Raw genomic sequence first — 12,828 nt, 5'->3', positions numbered from 1 at the left:
CTGTCCATTTTTGGTCATTTTAAGCCTTTGCCACTTGGTAGGATGGAAAGCTGATGCATGCGCATCAGAGAGGTTTCCTGTACATGTGTCAGGAAAGCCCTGATAAGACCACTGGGCTAGTGACTTGAGTAGAATACCACCAGGAGGACAAATTATTTTTTATACTCTTGTTCTGGGCCCATCTAGTGATTTGGGATTGAGATTTGGGGGTACAGGGAGAGAAATGATACTCATAGGCTACCTAACAAAAGAAGCTTATTTAGCAATAACATAGAAAGGATATTTGATATTCAGAGAGGGCCACACTGGTTCAGGTAGATGCAACTGATCTTGGTTACACATGGAAATGCATCTGGTCAGAAAGATATGCTGACTTGCCTATCAGGGGCACATCTGCCTGTTCTGGTCTGACTCCTCACAGGTTAGACCTGTTATGATCTATGTGACTATGAAGCCCTAGTTCCTCCCTCCCCCCAATCAAGTCTCAATGATGGTTCCCTATCTTTTATGGAAAAACTCATCCATCCAATGGAGACCCTAGTGGATTTTGTACATGGCACACACTATATAAATACTAGCTACGATGATAACAATGATGATAATGATGACAATATTGTTCCTACCACACACTCCCTTCCTCAAGGAAGGTGGCACAGGAACCTGTATCATTACTCATTACCTAATGTCATACAGATAAATCCCAAGTGCAAACAAAGAGTACAAGCCTCTCATTTACAAATAAGGGAACTGAGATCTAGAGAGCCATGTCATTTCCCCAGTGATGCACAGGTAAGTAAGTGGCAGAGATAAGACAGAATCCATGATTCTTTGACTCTAAATCCAGTACTATTTCCATTCCCATTAAAAAGGCTTCACTGAAGACACAGGATTAAACTGAGCCTAAGTGAAGTAGAGAAGAAAGAGAGGTTATTAAAAACATAAAGTCACATGGAAGAGTGGGAAAGGAGACCCAGCTAGGTTCAAACCTCACTTCTACCTGTCTGACTTTGTGCAAGTCACTTAATCCCTCTAGACCTCAACGTCCTCATTTGTAAAATGAAGGAGTTAACTAGATGTCCTCAAAGGTCCTCTCCAGTCTTAAAGCTATGTTTGTATGAACCATGTATGTAAATTATAAATCATTACTGTCTGCTGAGGACCCTGTGCACAGTAATTAGCTGCTGACCCTAAAACAAAAGCAAAACACTAATGACCAGTAACTACTAAGGTACTGCGAGGGTCAATGTCATTTCACTGCTATGGTACATTCTTCACTACATCAAGAATCAGTGACATCATTAGGACTCTCTCCACGCAGGATGATATAACCTGTGAGCCAAAAACAATCCGTGGCCTAGTGGTCAACCTCCTGGTGATGAGTCGCTGCAACAAGACAGAACAGTTTATGACCAGGCCTCCCTCCACCTTAGCCCATCCAAATGGGCAGGGCCTGCCAGAGCTAGTGCTCTTCTGGTAAACTCTCTGTGCTCTATTAAGAGATCAGAAGATATATTACATTATATATTACAGACAGAAAAAACTAAACCCTCACATTTATATCAGCAGCTAAAGTAAGTAATATATGTGTATTTTAAAACTTTCCCTTGACTTTATTTCAGATTGGTTATCATTCTCAAAGTGTCCTCCATTTCTCAACCTATCTCCTCGAAGAAGACATCAGCAAATAGCAGGTGTGCCCAGACATTCTCCTCACCTGCTTCTAAAGCTTCGCAGTCTGATGGCTTACTTCATCATTCCACTGAAACTCCTTTTCCTCATATTTACCAATGATCTAGTGATCACTAAACCTTTTCTCAAGCATTCATCCTTCTTGACCTCCTGGTAGTTTCTAGACAGATTTTGGTCTGGAGTTAGGAAGACCTGCGTTCAAATCCAGCTTTAGACATTTACTAGCTGTGTTACTTTGGGCATGTCATTTAACCTCTTCCTGCCTCAGCTTCCTCATCTGTAAAACAGGGATAATAATAGCACCCACCTCCCAAGGTTGTTGTGAGGATCAAGTGATATTTATAAAGAGCTTACACAGTGTCTGACACTGTATAATCGCTAGTTGTTGTCATCATCATCATCATCATTCTATTTCTCACTCTGCCAGATGAACATACATGCCATGTTCATTAACTGGAGCTGTCCTCAAAAGTCTCTATCCCGGGCCCTCATCTCTTCCTGCTTTGTTCTCTCATTCAGCGACCCCGTTGGTTCCCATGGGTTCAATAACATATGACAATTAAGTACAGATGACTCACAAATCTATGTCCCAAATCTCTTAGTGCAGTTTTAAGCCTCTGGAGCTTAACAGTTTAATAATTTGGGGGACATGCTACACAATCCCAGTTTCTGAACTGAGCTCCAGTCCTATCTTCATCAACTGTCTATTGAGCATTTTCAACTGAGTCTCTCACACTCATCTTAACTCAACATACCCTCAAAAAAACCCATCTTTTTCCCCAAACTCACCCCTCTCCCAAATTCCCTATTACTGTTGAAAGTGCTACATTCCAAGTGCACAATGTCGGTGTCATCCACGACTCTTCACTCAGCTGCCAAATCGTGTTGTTTCTATCTCTGCAATCTCGTTCACATTTGTCTTCTGTCCATTTGCTCAACCACCAGCCTTGCCCAAGCTCTCACTGCCTGCCTCTCTAATACAAACTCTTTCAACAAACTCTTATGCGGTAACCTTGCCTCTCCCTGGTACAACCCATCTTCCACATGGCTGCCAATGTGATCTTTCCCAAAGCTCAGGTCTTACCATGTCACTCAATAAACTCCAGCATCAACTTATTTACTTACATAAAAGAAAAAATACAAACACCTGTTTCACCTTTCACAACCCAACCCCTTCCCAATCTTTGTACACATTACTGCCCTCCATGCCCCATATGGTCCAACAGTAGTGGTCCTACTTGGTGTTCCTCACACATGACCCTTTCATTTCTGTTCCTTTATACTTGATTGTCCTTCATGTCTGAAAGGCTCTCCCTCCTCACCTCCTTGGAATGACCAGACTCTATTTCAGTATCACTTTCTAAAGGAGACATTCCCGGGTCCCCTCAGTGCCTTCTCTTCTAAGGCTACTGTGTCTGCTTTGTGTTGTATTTGTGTGTGTGTGTGTGTGTGTATGCACACACACACACACACATATATATATATATATATATATATATATACATACATATGTATTATATGCATATATATGGTTATCTGTATTCATAAATGTACACATCGCCAAGCTCCTTAGATGTAAGTACCTTGAAGACAGAGAATATTTCACCTTTGACTTTGTTTCCCCAGTGCTTAGCGCACAATTCAGTGCTTAATAAATACATTGATTGATTACATATGGGAAAATATTTTTAGTGCCATGAACTAAACCCCAAAGATCCTACTCAACACCATTCTGAATTTCTACTAAATTAATCTTTATATTATTTTAGCTATCCAATCAGCACCATACTTATACTCTTGGTTGCTATAGGCAATTCTAATCTAATAGTAGGGATATGAAAACAGAATCTAGAACTGTTATCTAACTCAGAAGAGAGGCAGAATGTAGATTACTAGACCATCTGGAAATTTCAAATTGAACTTCCATATCTTCATATTAAATGCCATTCTCCAGGAAGTATCATTTTGTGAACTCATCTGTGGAACCAAAGCTTCCCTCAAACCATTAATTGTCTCCCTCTTCCTATTTTTGCACCTAAATCCTATTGCTACAACCAAACAAGATTATAAAGATTAATCCTGTTATACCAGGAAATACATTTCCCCTACGGCTCTTGGCAGCAATAGCTCTCTTTCCTGAGCAAATGCTCCAGACCAGGAACCTCCTTCTTTCACCTGCACTAACTCTCAATGGCGTACAACAGACAGAGCTCTGGACTGAGAGTAAGCAGTCAAATTCTAGTCCAAGAAGTATTATTTACTGGTCATGACCCTAAGTTGCCTCATCCATAAGTCCTGGCTTTGAGTAAATCTCCTCATTTATACACAAAATAAATGATTTCTGAGGTCTTCCCCACCCCAGATATGACATTCTATCATTCTTGACTTCGAAGTTCTAAAAACCACAACAAACTAAGACAAAAAAAAATGCAAAGTCCCATACATTGTTGGAGCGTAAAAACCATGGGGGCACTGAGGAGGTGATTCTTGCCTCTGCCCTATGTGGAGGCCCTGGGCCAGCTAGTCTTTGTCTCACACTGAATGGTGGCCCTGCCCATCCAGCTTATCTGAAAATCAGCCCCCAATGCTGACTTGGGACCTGGAAGCCAGGTGGCTGTGGAGAGATAACTGCTAAGATTCTGGGCACAAAAATCCCTCTCTGCATCCAGACCAGTACATGCTTGATTGTGCCACCTTGGAGGAACTGAGATCTCACAGATCCTCAGAGTATACCCTACTCCTGACAAATGACCCAAAAGTCAAGTAACTGGTTGGGAAAATGCCCAAAAAAGGGAAAAAAAATAAGACTATAGAAGGTTACTTTTTTGGTGAACGGATATCTTCTCCCATCCTTTCAGATGAGGAAGAACAATGCTTACCATCAGGGAAAGACATAAAAGTCAAGGCTTCTATATCCCAAACATCCAAAATAAATATTCAATGGTCTCAGGACATGGAAGACCTCAAAAAGGATTTTGAAAATCAAGTATGAGAGGTGGAGGAAAAACTGGGAAGAGAAATGAGAGAGATGCAAGAAAAGCATGAAAAGAGGGTCAACACCTTGCTAAAGGAGACCCAAAAAATGCTGAAGAGAATAATACCTTGAAAAATAGGCTAACTCAATTGGCAAAAGAGGTCCAAAAGCCAATGAAAAGAAGAATGCTTTAAAAAGCAGAATTAGCCAAATGGAAAAGGAGGTTCAAAAGCTCACTGAAGAAAATAATTCTTTAAAAATGATAACGGAACAGATGGAGGCTAATGACTTTATGAGAAAACAAGAAATCACAAAACAAAACCAAAAGAAAGAAAAAATGGAAGATAATGTGAAATATCTCTTTGGAAAAACAACTGACCTAGAAAATAGATCCAGGAGAGACAATTTAAAAATTATGGGACTACCTGAAAGCCTTGATCAAAAAAAGAGCCTAGACATCATCTTTCATGAAATTATTAAGGAAAACTGCCCTGACATGCTAGAATCAGAGGGCAAAATAAATATTGAAAGAATCCACCAATCACCTCCTGAAAGAGATCCAAAAAGAGAAACTCCTAGGAACACTGTAGCCAAATTCCAGAGTTCCCTGGTCAAGGAGAAAATATTTCAAGCAGCTAGAAAGAAACAATTCAAGTATTATGGAAATACAATCAGGATAACACAAGATCTAGCAGCTTTTACATTAAGGGATCAAAGGGTGTGGAATATGATATTCCAGAAGTCAAAGGAACTAGGACTAAAACCAAGAATCACCTACCCAGCAAAACTGAGTATAATACTTCAGGGGAAAAAATGGTCTTTCAATGAAATTGAGGACTTTCAAGCATTCTTGATGAAAAGACCAGAGCTAAAAAGAAAATTTGACTTTTAAACGCAAGAATGAAGAGAAGCATGAAAAGGTAAACAGCAAAGAGAAGTCATAAGGGACTTACTAAAGTTGAACTGTTTACATTCCTACATGGAAAGACAATATTTGTAACTCTTGAAACTTTTCAGTATCTGAGTAGCTGGTGGGATCACACACACACACACACACACACACACAGAGCACAGGGTGAACTGAATAGGATGGGATAATACCTTAAAATAATGAAATTAAGCAATGAGAGAGAAATATATTGGGAGGAAAAAGGGAGAAATGGAATGGGACAAATTATCTCTCATAAAAGAGGCAAGTAAAAGACTTTTCAGTGGAGGGAAAAAAGGGGGGAGGTGAGAGAAAAAACATGAAGCTTACTTTCATCACATTTAACTAAAGGAAGGAATAAAATGAATATTCATTTTGGTATGAAAACCTATCTTACAATATGGGATAGTGCGAGAGAAGGGGATAAGCAGGGTGGGGGGGGGGGTAATGGAAGGAAGGGCAGTGGGAGGAGGGAGCAATCTTGGGGAGGGATAAGATCAAAAGAGAGAATAGAAGAAATGGGGGGGCAGGATAGGATGAAGGGAAATATAGTTAGTCTTACACAACATTACTACTATGGAAGTCATTTGCAAAACTACACAGATATGGCCTATATTGAACTGCTTGCCTTCCAAAAGGGAATGGGTGGGGAGGGAGGGATGAAGAGAAGCTGGAACTCAAAGTTTTAGGAACATCTGTTGAGTATTGTTCTTACAACTAGGAAATAAGAAATACAGGTAATGGGATATAGAAATTTATCTTGCCCTTCAGAACAAAAGAGAAGATGGGGATAAGGGAAGGGAGGGATGTTAGAAAGGAAGACAGATTGGTGATAGAGGTAATTAGAATGCTTGGTGTTTTGGGGTGGGGGGAGGGGAGAAATGGGGAGAAAATTTGGAACCCAAAATTTTGTAGAAATGAATGTTGAAAACTTAAATAAATAAATTGAAATACAAAAAAAAATGCAGAGAAACGTATGATAAATTTGTCTCTCCACTGGCCAAAGACTCCATTCATGCATATTATGCTCTATAGGATCTTCTAGGTTTCTCTGGATACTATATATTAAAACATCAGAGGACTGGTCAAGCGACATTAAGAAGTATGTGAATTGTCTGACAAAAAGTATGTATTTACAATAGATTCACTCCTCTCTGCCACACTCAAAGATTCATCTTTTAAGAGAACAGAAGATTTCCTTATTTTCTCTTTACTTTAATCTTTTTAAGGTAATCTACCCTGTAATTAAATACAATAAGTCTTGCTCCAAAACAGTAAAAGGAAAATAAATCATGAACAATTATAAAGCGAGATTAGTAGAAAAGTATATTGTGACAATAGTTAACATGGTATGAAACCAGGCTTCTTCCCTACTTCACTGTTTGGGGGTATATAAAGAGATAATTCATATGATATCCTACATTATCTATTACATTACATATTCTACCAAAGGTCTGCAACCCTTGATTGATTTCCTTGAATACTGGCAAATTGATGGTCATATGAAAATGGAATGATTGGAAGATCACAGTCAATTTAAAAAGCAAAAAAAATTAACTGGTTTTAAATGCTCCAGATGCTTTTCTATTAATTTTCTCACTAACTAGCTGTATGACCTTGGACAAGTCACACCCCATTCTCTTGGTCTCCCTTCCTTCATCTATAAAATAAGACACTTGGCTTAGATGATTTCTTAAGGCTCCTTTTGATTTTAGGTTCCATAAATCCAAGAAAATCATATGGTGACAAACTAATTAGAATTAACTAGGGATGTCAGGCTTACAAAAGAGAAAATTGGGTGGGGGGAAGGAAGTTCTCAAATACTTAAAGGGCTGTCATGTGGAAGAAGGATTAAATTGATTCTGTTTGACTCTACAAGGCAGAACCCGAATCACTGGCTTGCTGTCAGGAAAAAACTTCCTAGCAGTAAGATCTGTGGAAACAAGTGGAACAAGCTTCCTTGGGAAGTAGTAGATTGGTAAATTCCCCTTCCTTAGAGCTTTTCAAGCAGAGAGTGGAGGACTACTTGTTGGGTATATTACAGTAATGTACAGAATTACAGTTCATGTACAGATTGTACTAGATGCTCTCCGAGGTCCCTTCTAACTCTCTAATTCTATGGTTCTATAATTTTGTGATTTAGGGATAAAATGTAATAGACTCTAGGTCATCCTCCTTCCTTTCTCAAGGAATTCAGTATCTGATTCATGGTCCTTTTCTCCACCCCAAGTCTTGCCCAAACACTTGAGGATTTCAGTATATATGTTGAGTTCCTCTCAAACATCCTTGCTTTCCAGTTCGTCAACATACTCAAGCCCCATGACCTTATACTAGGTGTGGGGAGCTTAGAGACTCGAGGATACATGTGGCCCTCTAGGTCCTCAGGCGCAGCACTTTGACTGAATCAAAACTTCACTGGACAAGTCCCCTTAATAAAAGGATTTGTTCTGTAAAACTTGGGACTCAGTCAAAAGGCCATACCTGAGGACCTAGGCCACATGTGACCTTGAGGTCACAGGTTCCCCACCCCTGACCTATACCATCACTCTACCTCTTCTACATATTAGGATGGTTATACCTTTAATTTCATTATTACCTTAGACATATGCCATTCCTATCATCTTTAACTCAAATTCCCTTCTCCAATCATAATCTCTTGTCCTTTCATTCAATTCAGTATGCATACATTAAGCAACTACCTTACAATGGACATTTCACTGGGTACTGAATCTGCAGTGTCACCCTCTGCCTTACTCCTTCCTAAACATAATCTTCCTCAATCCAAGTTCTGTACCTTAGTCCATGATCCCAACTTTGGCTTCACTTTCTTTCTTTCAGAGTCTTCATTCTTATTGTTAACTATACTTTGTTTTCTACAGTTGAATCTCTTTTATAACTCATCCTTCTCCCATTCATACCCTGCCACTCACCCTTGGATCACCCTTATCACTTGCCTTTTCTGCTTCTGCTCTGGGGGACTGCTAAATATTGTTGGAAAACCCTACTACAGTTGTGCCAACTGTGTCAATCAATCAATACTTATTAAGTGCCTACTGTAAATCAGGTACAGTGCTATGCACTGGGTCTATAGTCAATAAAAAGAAACACAGTCCCTACCTTCAAGGAACTTACAATATAATGGGGGGAGACAACACACAAAAAGAGGCAGGAAACAGGTGGGGAGACACCATGGGGTACCAGCATGGGACATCTTGTTTCATGGCATTGAAATCAGGCACAGTCAAAGATGTAATTTATAACCAATCTCTACTTCATCTTTGTTGCTGTACTGTAATACTATCACTCTTCCCTGACTGATTTTCTAACATGCTCTCTGAAGCTCTCCTTCTATTACATCATCTCTAATGGCACTCTCATTACACCCTAACGCTCTTTCTCTGTACTAGCTCACCTCTCCTATTCTGCCCCTCTTGGTACCCCTTCTTGCCAAGCCCATGAGTCTGCATCTGACCTGAGTTTATTCCCTTCCATCTCTTGATCACTGGCACTGTTTCTTACCTTTAGTCTTTCATACCTCTTAGTTCTTTCCCTGACATCTTGTCCAAATCTCTTTTATGGTTATGAAAATTACACCTAATTGTGACATCTCTATATATCTGCCTTTCACTGCCAAGACCACAGAAAGAACTATCTATTTTAGTCAATTCTACTTACTGAGGACATATCTGTGTTTCAACTCCTTGTAATCTGGCTTCAGACCTTAAAAGTCTACTAAAATCTGCCTCTCAGAGCTTAGCAATGATAACTTAACAGATAAATCCAATGGCTTTCATAAAAACTTAGGCATAAAAGATCTTTAAAATGATTAAACATCAATTAATTCTTATATTGCATGACATAATAATTGTTCATTATTATAATAAATTAAATATTAAATAAAATCTTTAATATGATTAAGATTATGTATTTAAAACCGGGAGCTAAGATTATTTGCAATGAAGAAACACTTATAAGCTTTTCCAATACAAACAGAGGTAAGACAAGGGTGTCATTCCTCTCCACTATTACTTGACAATAAAATAATAAAAATCAAAAGTAAAAGATGACAAAACTACACCTATATGCATAGGACAAAATGTTATGCTTTTAAAATGAAACAGAAAAGCAACTGAGATAAGTAGCTTCAGTGACATATCAAGATAAAATGTAAATCTATAAAACATCAACATTTTCATACAGAACTAATGAGAAATAATAAGAAAAACTTCATCCAAAATAGCTTCAAAATACATGAACTATGTGGGATGCATGCACTAAGACACACAGTACTTACATAAAAATAACTCCAAAATTATTTTTTAAAACAGACTTAAATAAATAGAGCAGTATTTACTGATCATGGTTAAGCCATGACGTTATAACTAAATGATTATACTACTTAAATTAATCTGCAGATATAGTACTATTCAAAATTATTGAGGGGAAATGTTTTTGAATTAAACAAAAAAATAATAAAATTCATTTTGAAGAACAAAAGGTCCAGAAAATCATGGGAAATAACGGCCAAAAGTAAGAATTAAGGGTATCAGACCTCAGACTATGGTAGAAAGCAATAGTTCTAAGTATTTGGTACTATTTAAAAAACAGAGATGTAGATCAGTGGGACAGACTAAATAAGAAAGAAAAACCAGGAGCAAAAAAAAAAAACAGCCAAATGTTTGGTGAGCCTAAGAACTTAATACGTTAGAGAAGAGACTCCCTATTTCATAAGAAGTGCTGGAAAAGCTGGAAGGCACTATGAAATTAAGTTTGGACCAACATCTAAGAATAGATACTAAAAGGAGTTCAAGATGGATAGGCAAGCTGAATATAAATAATCGCAACAACAAACAAAATGAAAAATAAGATATGAAGGAAGACTACATGATCCAAAAGGCACTACTACTGCAGCCTCTAAAAATCCATATCACCTCTAGGTCTTGTCAGGTGAATTAAAGTCACTACGTCGGGCCAAGCCTCTCTTCTCATCCCATCAAAAGGACATCTGTTGTGGGGCTTGGCTGGGTTACATGAGATTTCAGGGGCAGGTGATCGTTTGGAGAAATCTTATGATAAATGACCCAATAGTAACCTAAAATAGGCTGGATCCATACTGTGAAGCACCCACAGGTGCTTTTACTTGGTATTTGGTAGGAAACAAATAGAAGAACTGACTGTTAGCAGATGAAAAAGACACTTTAGATTGGATTATGCAGATTAGTTTATGTTGCTTAACCTTATACTTCCCTAGTCTATATCTTAGGTATGTTACTCTATTGGAATTATAATATTTTTGCTTAAAGTAAGAGCTTTTTAACAATAGCCCTTATTAAAACTATGTTTAAAAGCGTTTATCATCCATTAAAATAAAACTGCTGATTACAGAGAAAAGGACAGAGATAAGCACTGACAGACACGCAAATGAACAGGGAACTGTGTGCAAAATTGAAGAAGAGGAAGAAAATAGAATTTTAATGATTGCAAAGTTCCTTAAAAAACCCAAACTTCTCCCAAAGAGCAAAAAAGCTGCTTTAATATTAATATTCTTCCAGGAAATTCCCTAAGCCTATAAATTACAGAAGGAGTGCTGCTCTGAATATGTGAAGAGAATTTCCTTACTGGAAGTACAATACATAAATGAAATCAGACACAGGTTAAAAAAAAACTCTCCTAGTGATGCTGTATGTTTGTGATTGATAGAACAGTATGGTCTTCAAGGAATTCAAGTTGAAGATTATTTCAAGGACAATTGAGAGACACATGGCTAGACTAGACTAGACTGCAACACATTCCAAACAAGGAATTACACATAGGAGAAGCAGCATGTCATCAAAGGAATGTGTGATTTTAATACATGAGACAGTAATATACTGAGAATGAAAGAGTACAGCTAGCATAAACCACTGCCAACCTCATACTATCAAGAGAATGGGAAGAGGGCCCCCAAAACCTTAGATCGTCCCCTCTGTGCTACACTTAAGGTAGAGTACGTCAGATTGTACAATATAAGCAAGAACTGATGGGTTATAAGATCTGCATCATTGGAACAGACAGTTATATCAGTGAGATCACAAAGCCACTGGATTGTCACAGTAACATTTATTAACAGGCTACAAACAACATCCCCCAAAATAAAATTTGTCTGATCAGCTCTTTGGGTACAGTCAGACCACTAACTTCTTGAAACAAAATAGATGGGGTTAACAGTGGTAGCACATATCCGTCATTCCTGCTAATGGAGAAGCTGAAGCTGATAGATTGCTTGAGCTCAGAAGTTCTAAGCTATAGTAGGGCTAAACCAACTGCATATCTGTACAGCATCAATATGATGAGCCACCGGTAGCAGAGGGCCACCAAGCTCACTAAGAAGGGCAAACCAATTCACGATAGAAATGGCGAAAGTTGTGTATTGGTAGTCGGGTTGGGCTTATGAGGGACCGCTGCATTTCCAGCCCAGGTAAGACAGGGATATCTGGTTAAAAAGTAAAAACAGAAGAATAAAAATGAAAAGATAAGGTATATAACTGAAATAAATTCATTCTACCCTAACGAAACAAAATGTTGATCCTGAAAGTAAGAAATAAATAAAAGAATGTCTACTGGTACACCAGTCACTACCATTTCCAAAAGAAATTTAAATGATATAAATAAATATCCATAAGGAGACCAAAGAAACATGTACTACCAACAAACACTTCATCTCCTTGGCAAGATATGGTAGTCAAGGGCAACGCTGACTCAAAATAAAAAATTCATTTGTAAAGTCTTAGGGAGTCTAGCAAAAGATTACAAGCAATATTGCTTCACAAAATAGCAGGAAGCAATGGAGAGTAAAACAAATAAAAAGAAACCTTGGTAATACCCAAAGAAGCCAAATCATCCTGAGGATATTTTAAAGGAAAACTAGGAGAGCAATGAAGAAATGAAACATTAAAAGAGATATACAAATGTTTATAATTATTTTCTCCATCAATTACAATGAAAACATTACATTTCAGCTCAATATCACAGTCCCTAATCTTCTGTATGAGGAAGCAAAAATGTCAGTAAGATGAAAATGTACTAGAAAAGCTTCTAATGATACAAGGAGAAGAAAAACAGTTGTACTATTCCAAGACACAACCCCCCAAAAATAATCCACTCTACAATCAGCCATACTGAGGATTGATTTTAAAGATATTTGAAAGAAAGGAAGAAATCAAATTCTTAGAATATGTTTCAGACCTCATTATAACCA

At 38.0% G+C, this 12,828-nt stretch overlaps 1 protein-coding gene across 5 annotated transcripts in view; it reads right to left on the bottom strand.

Annotated features, from left to right (window-relative positions):
* Positions 1 to 12,828, bottom strand: part of SSBP2 (single stranded DNA binding protein 2) — a 402,471-nt gene that overhangs the window by 307,686 nt on the left and 81,957 nt on the right. The gene's annotated exons all lie outside the window — the stretch shown is intronic.

Source organism: Notamacropus eugenii, chromosome 4 (assembly GCF_028372415.1).
Source record: "Notamacropus eugenii isolate mMacEug1 chromosome 4, mMacEug1.pri_v2, whole genome shotgun sequence".
Classification (NCBI taxonomy): Eukaryota; Metazoa; Chordata; class Mammalia; order Diprotodontia; family Macropodidae; genus Notamacropus; species Notamacropus eugenii.
Note: the sequence above shows the minus strand (reverse complement) of the source record. Positions and strands in the feature narration are given on the sequence as shown.